This window comes from Halyomorpha halys, unplaced genomic scaffold (genome assembly GCF_000696795.3).
Source record: "Halyomorpha halys isolate HHAL.00 unplaced genomic scaffold, Hhal_1.1 Scaffold82.1, whole genome shotgun sequence".
Classification (NCBI taxonomy): Eukaryota; Metazoa; Arthropoda; class Insecta; order Hemiptera; family Pentatomidae; genus Halyomorpha; species Halyomorpha halys.
In genome coordinates, this window is record NW_027109449.1 from 684,358 (window position 1) to 693,340 (window position 8,983).

General features: G+C 27.3%; 1 protein-coding gene across 1 annotated transcript in view; it reads right to left on the reverse strand.

The window, feature by feature from the left end:
* Window positions 1–8,983, reverse strand: part of LOC106692992 (breast cancer anti-estrogen resistance protein 3 homolog) — a 203,358-nt gene that overhangs the window by 153,114 nt on the left and 41,261 nt on the right. The gene's annotated exons all lie outside the window — the stretch shown is intronic.

Here is an 8,983-nt window from a genome sequence, read left to right on the forward strand (position 1 = left end):
TATATATATATGGACGGTTGGGGTGCGGTCAGTAAATAACACAAATAAGTTGAAAGAATTTATTTAATAGTCCCAAAGTTTCGGCCAGAGTTTCATCAAGGCTAAGAACAAGAACAAAGAGATACAAGAAAAGAAAATACAACAAAATAAAATAAAATAATGATTTTTAAAGATGTTTCAAGTTTAAAAAGTACAGTTGTACAATCGCAATACCCACGTTTTTACAGAATAGAGAAATTTTCTATTACATATTAAAGGAAATAAATAAATTTAGGACCACCGAGAGCCCAATTAAATTTTCATAAAAGCAGCTATGTTTTTGCGTTTGAACAGTTACAGCCGCTAAAAAAACAGATCAATTCTACTGAACTAAAATTGAAACCAAAATGTAACTTAATTCATAAAATAATAATAAATAAAAATAATTATTTTTATTTAATAAATTTTTTTAAAAAATCCTTACATTTCTTATCACTATAATACCTAATAAAACGTAACAATATTCCAAAATATAGTAAAATTATCCAAAAAAATATTATGATGAATTGATGATAATTAATTTATTATTCTTATTCATTAATTCATATATTATAATAAAAATTAAAAAGAGATACTAAAGCACGTACCAGTGATACTAATGCTGCGATCTGTTGAGCAATCAAGTAACTACAAGGCTACTCGATAGGTGCTGAGATCTTGCGGCAGTTAAAATAACTAAACTTGAAGTATACCTAACATTATCCCAACACAAGATCAATACGATTTATTTATAATATATCTGATAGCACTTTAAATAATATATGAATTGTTCAGATAAGCTATGTACAAAGTGTTACCAAAATCTTAACTATTTCAATGATTATGTAGAAACATAATGTTTTCGCAAGATGACTATCAATTATAATGAAAGTGTGTTTTTAATTATAGTGATACGGGATATTTATTATATAAAGGTTATTATTTAGGAAAATGATTTATAAAGACCATTTTAAAGATTGTATATAATCTTTAATTTTTTATTTTAAGAATTAGGTTTAAAAAGGGACAAAAAATGGCCGGAATTCTCAATTAATAAATATAATGATGGATGGTATATGAACTTTTAAGGGTATTTGATTTTCCCAGTAGTTATTAAAAGGAAGAATATGTAACCTTAGAAAATAGAATATAGTATTAGTAAGCAAAAGTATTTCGTTAGAGGCGTTAAAATTTAGTGAAAAATTATTAATTATTTTTCTTAATGGTATGAAATTCATTCATTTCCCTTATTAATGGAAATGGGATTAGAATTCACTGATCTCAACAATAAGTTTTAAATTTTTAAGAATCTGTAATGTACATTTAAAAAAATAAATAAAATCTTCCGAAATAACCCTGAATATTTTCGAATAATTAATTAATGGATTCAGATTATTTAAATATGCCATTGATTTTTAAATACGCTTGACTTTATTCCTATATATTATTTGATTCAATTCAGGAAAATACAATAGGTTTTTTAGAATGAAAATGTTAAATCTATATATAAATTTAAAAACAATATTTCAAGCTATCTTAATTAAATTCAAGTTCCTAACACTGAATGTTTATTTTTGAATTCCTCTTTAAGTATCTAATAAGTTATTTACAATTAAATCATTCCTCAATCTATCATATATAATGCATAAATAAATGCATTTGAGTTCACTTCATAGATAATATACAAATATTAACTGCTACATAATTAATCTAATTTCAAAAATTATAAAATTATTTATAGCAAATATATCTATCTTATAATTAAATTTTAAAGAGCTAAAGATTCAAATAATATCTATTTCAAAAATATTTCGGAGAAATAACTTATATGTTTCTTCTTTATTATGCGCAATTTAATTTTTTTTTAATATCCTAGCTGATAGTAGCTTAATCAAAGCACACCTATAAAATATTTTTTTCGTTTTTAGAATTGTTTTTATTTTATTTTACAATATTTTTTTTTGATCAGGGAAGTTTTCGTTTTTTGTATAGAATTCAGCAGAACTAAGGATGATAGGGCGGATCAGGTATACGGGATAACCCAGAGATCAGGGTATCACGTAAGTATGGAAATCCGGGACTGACCCAAAGCTTGCTCTGGCATTTCTTGTTCAAGGAGACTCAACCAATCTGCATATCTTAATTACCTTCAGTGCAGAAATTATCTTAACGGAACTTGTAACCACTATTTATCTTTGTACGTCTGCGATGATAAATATGAAGTGAAAAGGTGTCAACACATTTGCACTTCAGTAGAGTTGGGTTAGATAGGGGAAAGAATATTTAAATAAATATTTTTAAACAAAATCTATGTGTAATTTAAAATACGAACTTTCGTTAAAATTATAAATATGTTATAAACACCTTTATTGTGGTTGTTTGTTTTTTATTATTAAATAATTATAAAATATTAAAAAAATTTGTTTGAGTGAGATTATTTTATATAAAGAAATTTTAATTTATATACTTTTAACTATATATTTTTTCAAAATTTTAAACTATATACTATACAAATATATAATTCCTTAACTTTTAAGAAACAATCAAGAAATTAGTAAAAGTTTAAAGGAATGATTACGAATATTTCAAAATTTGTATACTTAAAAATATATTTTAGTATTGTGAGCGGCATGAAATCGAAAAAGTTAGAAAATAAAAAACCAGAAACGTTACAGTGAACGTACAGTGTTTGGACATTTTATATAAAATGTTCGTTTTTCAGAAATTCAAAGTGAGATTAATGGACTTTTGTTATATACTACGATTTAGTAATCATTTCATTCTAACAGATTTCACATTGTTTAGTATGCAATCAAATACCACCATGGAAACATGCGATTTTCGAGTGATTTTCTATGAATTTATTATCGGACACTCCGCAGCCCAAGTAAGAAATATTACCATGGCTTCAGGAAATATAACCATTCCCTGGTTATTTAAAAAATAGTACAAGAGACCAAGAGGAGAAAAAATGCAGTTATCCCACTCCAATTTTTGTCTACTTTAATGAAAACTATGTATAATTTCTAATCAAAATTGATGAGTCTGCCAAGTATAGGTAGGGGGAATAAAAAATGGCGGCTGTTACAAAGCGATAAAAAAACAAATTTTTCATTCGGAGCTCTATATCTTAAAAAGTAGGAACAACACAAGAAAGCCTAAGAGAACTTCGTTTAAAGAAGAGTAAATTTGCTAAAATATGTGCGTACAGTACCTAATAGAGTTATTTACGTTCAATAGTTTTCGAGATATAGCTTTTTAAAAAGCAACACTTCATAAAAATGTTTTATGGGACGTACTAAAACATCAGTAGTTAGTGAACTTATTTTGAAAAAATCATATCTCAAAAACCATTTGACATACAGATGTCTATTAGCACTCAAATTCAAGCTAGTTTAATGAGATATAAAGTAGTTTCTGATGTTTAATTTCGTTGGAGTAATAGTTTACACGAAAGTTGCTAAAATAAATTGATTCATTTCATCATGCATAATAGTTGTTCGGGCAAATTTTCATTTGCCAAAATTATATTCATATGTGCATATCCTAAAAACTACTACCCCTACAAAGATAAGTGCCATAAACTAGTCGAAATTGATGAATCTGGCAAGTATAGGCAGGAGGAATAAAAAATGGCGGCTGTTTCAAAACCTTAAAAATACATTAATTTTTCATTCGGAGATCTATATCTTAAAAACTACCAACAACACTAGAAAATCTAAGAGAACATTATTTAAAGGAGAGCAAATTTCCTGAAATATTAGCCCTAAAAGAGCTATTTACGTCCAATAGTTCTCGAGAAGTGTATGACCTTTACCTTCGTAAGAATAGTAGTTTTCATGATATTTACTAAAATAAATTGATTTATAGTTGTTCGAACAATAAATTTGATTTATGAAAACCTTTATTTCAGAAACCATAGGACGTACTGATGTCTGCCAACACTCAAAATAAAGGAAATTTAACTTTCTATAAAGTAGTTTATGACACTTATCTTTGTAGGGGTAGTAGTTTTTAGGATATGCACATATGAATATAATTTTGGCAGATGACAATTTGCCCGAACAACTATGAATCAATTTATTTTAGCAACTTTCATGTAAACTATTACTCCTACGAAGTTAAACATCAGAAACTACTTTATAGCTTTTTAAACTAGCTTTAATTTGAGTGCTAATAGACATCTGTATGTCAAATGGTTTTTGAGATATGATTTTTTCAAAATAAGTTCACTAGCTACTGATTTTTTAGTTTTTTTTAGCAACATTTTTATGAAGTGTTGCTTTTTAAAAAGCTATATCTCGAAAACTATTTAACGTAAATAACTCTATTAGGGCTCATATTTTAGCAAATTTACTCTTCTTTAAATGACGTTCTCTTATGTTTTCTTGTGTTGTTCCTTAAGATATAGAGCTCCGAATGAAAAATTAGTTGTTTTTTTTATCGCTTAGAAACAACCGCTATTTTTTATTCCCCCTACCTATACTTGGCAGACTCGTCAATTTTAACTATTAATTATACATAGTTTTCATAAAAGTAATCGGAAATTGGGATGAGATAAATGCCTTTTTTCTCCTCTTGGGCTCTTGTACTATTTTTTAAACAACCAGCGAATGGTTAGATCGTTACAACACCCTGTCCCTGGAGCCATAGTAATATTTCTTACTTTGACTGCCGAGTGTCCGATAATGTTCGTTTTTCAGAAATTAAAAGTGGGATTAGTGGACTTTTGTTATATACTACGATTTAGTAATTTACTTTTGTGACAAAAAGTTACATAAATTAGAAACACATCAATAGATGTAACAAATCCATTAGGAAAAAATAGGGTTGATCCTTAATCAGTACAATGTAAATAAAATTTATATAAAAGATTCATCAATTCATAATAAATATAAGGTCCCCACAGATAAGCCAGTAAAGACAGCAAATCAATCGGGATATATTATCAAAAAAGATTATCTCATTTATTAATGGGCATTAATCTCATTGGTTTAGTGAGCAAAATACAAGAGTGGTAAAGTAAATTTAGTAAAGTAATTATCTGAAATAAAAAATAATAATTAATGGTTTATGGGGGATTTAAGCAGCTTACTGAAAATAATCTTGTCATTATTTATGCTTTGATATATTTGTTAAACTTCATTAAGTACTTATCTCATAAAAATTTTCTTTTTTCGTAATAATATAAATGATAATTTGTTGTTAACGGATTAAGTTCATAAAATGTGAAATGTATAATCGTATTATATTTTTTATAATAATTTTATTAATTACTAATTTATATATAATGGTCAGCATTATGCCATAGTGTTAATAATACTTTGCACATTCTTCTTCACACACATTCTTCTTCACACACATTCTTATTTTCCACTTTGTAGCTTAATTATGATAGACAGACAACAACTCTATCGTGAGCTGAAGTAGCCATCAGTCATTTTGTCGGTTGTGAGCACTAAGATACTCCTGCTTAATTACTTAAATACCAGAGATTTCATTTTAAAATACCTATCTTTTAAGACTAAAAAAGCAATATTACACTGTGTGTCGGAGGAAGCCAAGTTTTGGGTATAGAAAGCTGTTCTTAATGCCACAACTTATAAAAAGTTGTACCGGTGTGCCGAAAAACACAAGAGAATGATTTTTGACTTTAAGAAATTAAATGTCATCCACTAACCACTGACATTAATGTACAAATGAATGGTGTTTTCTAAAACCGATGATTTGGAATAAATTTAAATATTTTATGGAAATTGCAAAGGCATGGAAACATTTCTTTTTTTTTATAATTAAGGAAAGGAAGGACACTAATCTTATAAAAAAATATTAATTTTAATATCCTAGAATATTGATATTTTTATATTTTATAAGATTTGATTAATACTTAGTAGAAATGATAATTTCAACAAAATAAGTTCCTAATTCATCCATACATGAATTTAGTGATAAGAGTATGATTACCCCATTCTTCCTGTCAATTTCGAACTAAACTGTTACGGTAATATACAGTAAGCTCCATAATAAAATAAAATTAAATCTCATTCACTAAAAAACTAAAGGTGAAATTATATCGTAAGCAATATTAACACCAAGGCTGCATTAAAAAATTAAATTTGCAACCAAAGTTTATTTCTTTTATATTTAAATATATATTTTTTAAAGTACTCAACAGTTTCTTAAAAGAAAATCTTTAACACTAGGGAGAAAAATCAACAACAGTTTTCTATAGCCCAAGTCCTGACTTTTTACACTAGAACAGTATCAGTAACTAGAGTTTCGTTTGGACCAGTTCTTCACTTCAAATAAAGACATCAAGGAAGACGAACCGATGAACACAATTAATCAAATTTCTACTCTTGTAGTTAAAAAGTTTTACTTATTAAAACGATTGTCATAGGGTTTATTTAGGCGTGTTCGGTAATAGCCTACAGGAGTTAAAGAAAAGAAATAGCTCTGCAAGGAACTTATAGGACATAAACGTAATTGAAAATAAAGTAAAAGATAAACTATTACTTATTTATTGAACTATAATAAAACCATTTTTGTATATATTTTTAATACCTATTTATAATTTTTTTTATATCTATTTATTACTTTCTATGCATATTTATCACAGTTTTTATCAATTATTTTTATCTATTATATTTTATCAGTAAGGTGATTTTTTTTTCATTTTTAATTTTTAAAATTCCACATCTATTATCTGTATTTGAATTTATGCATATACTTTTATCCTTGTAGATAATTTTTTTTTAAATTTAATTTAATTCTTATGTGCGAAAATACGACGGATTCTTATGTGTATATATTGTTATTTTATTTAAAATTCTTATTATTTATATTATATTTTTAAAATTTTATTCTGTGTTAGTTAAAGTAAGAAAAAAAAAGGTAAGATGTGTTGGGTTAAAGAAAAAAAAGAATAAGGAAAAAAACATTTAAAAATATAAACAAATAAAATATAGACAGAAAAAAATGATAAAACAAAAACAAAATATCTATTACTATTATGCATTATAAATTTACTGTACTATGCCTATCCATTATAAAAATTAAAAATAGTCTAACTATTTAGTTTAGTGGTTAGTTTAAATTTCGAATCATAATAATTACATAATATTTGAATTAAATATTACTGGCTGTTAAATTTTAAACTCTTTATAGAAAACATTTATAATAAATAGGTAAATAAAGAGAAATTACGTAACAAAAAATAGTAAATGATTGAAAGAATATAACTGAAATAAGTCAAAAAAATAATAATTCCTAAAAAAAAAGTTACTCAACAAAGAATTGTAAAAATAAGATACATTATTAAACATATAATACTATTTTAATTCATAATTAATAAGACTGAAAAGTCCTTTCTTTTAACTTTAACTGAATAACCACTGACGGTAATAAAAATTAACATAACACCTGTAACGAACAAGCTAACTCCAAGAGAACAGCTACAAATCATACCTACTCGTGAACCCAACCCAGCTCAACACTTCAATGCATTAACATAAAGACAAAGCCTGAGCCAACTTGAGAGCTTATTGCCTCACAAATCATAACTTCTATGAGAAGGGGATCAGATGGGGTTGCACCCCCGACTGTTCCTACAGCCCCAGGCCTCATGCAGGATCTTCAATTTGTTACAATTTCTGGTACCTTTTTGTCATGCATTCAGATTCAGATGATTAACATCTGGCTGTAGATCGAAGCATTAATAGTCATGGAACGGGTAAATTAGTATAATTTATATGCTATTAATTATATGCTATGAACCAAAACTGATCCCCTTTTTTTTATCAGGTTGGATGAACAGATCATGGATGTCTTTAGCCGCGAGATGTGTTTTTCTTCCTTCAAGCATTAACTTGCAGATGCAGGGATAACCTGGATGGTGTCACCCAACTTCACGTTGCTTCTAACTATAGCTTTCTAGGTTGCCGCGGTAACCTATCCATAGCTCCATTATCGGTTCATTTGGAGTGAATTAGGTACCCCACTAACTCACTCAGGTTCTTGACCGACGATAAATCCACAGATTATCGCTGCTCATAACCAGCAGGGCAAAGTACCAATGTTTCTTTCTCTATGGGGTATTTATTATCTTTAGTTTAACAAGTTAAATGGTAAAAAAAATTGTATAAAATGGAGAACTATTCCTTTCCTTTAGCATGCTAAAACGACATAACATTAGAAAGGTTTGAGAGTCTGTTAAATGGAGAATGACGCCACCCAACGGACCAGCTGAGTCCACATCATTTTGTCTGATGTCGTTTTGAAAGGTTAGTAGGCCAGGTTTTATTTGTGTTGTTTATGTTTTGGATGTTTATAATCTCCAATAAAGTAATAGATACAAATAATAATAAAGTAATGAAAAAAAAAATTGAGAAAGTAAACAAGGAACAGGTTTTTCTAAACCTAAATTATAAGATGATGTGACTGTGCTGTTAGAGATTTTATTATCTATTAAAGATTACAAGTTTACAAAACAAGTTGCCAAAAAAATTCACCAGGAGCCCCTTTTGCATTTAAAATATGATATGGATTTTAAATTAGGCTCCTCGCAATCCAGTTAACATTTAGTGTGTTATTTATTTTTACACTTAACACACCATTACGAATCTTTCTTCTGAAGTAGACCGTCTATGGTCCAAACCTGCGGTTAGTGTATCCGTGGGTTATAGACTATTATTTTTAATAATAAATTTAAAATGCAGTTTTAAGTAATTTATCTGTCCTATTATCAAAAAGAAAAAATAATGTACAACTTTAAAAGGATGGTTTACTCTCAAATAATGTGATTAATATAAATGAGTTAAAACATAGAATCATTTTTATTAAATGAAAACAAATGAATTTCTGCATTAGAATTTTTTTTTTTTTAGATTGATAGATTTATTTATTGATAGATATTACAATCTGCCACACAGTTGTGGGCAATAGGTAATATTGATAAATGATCTCA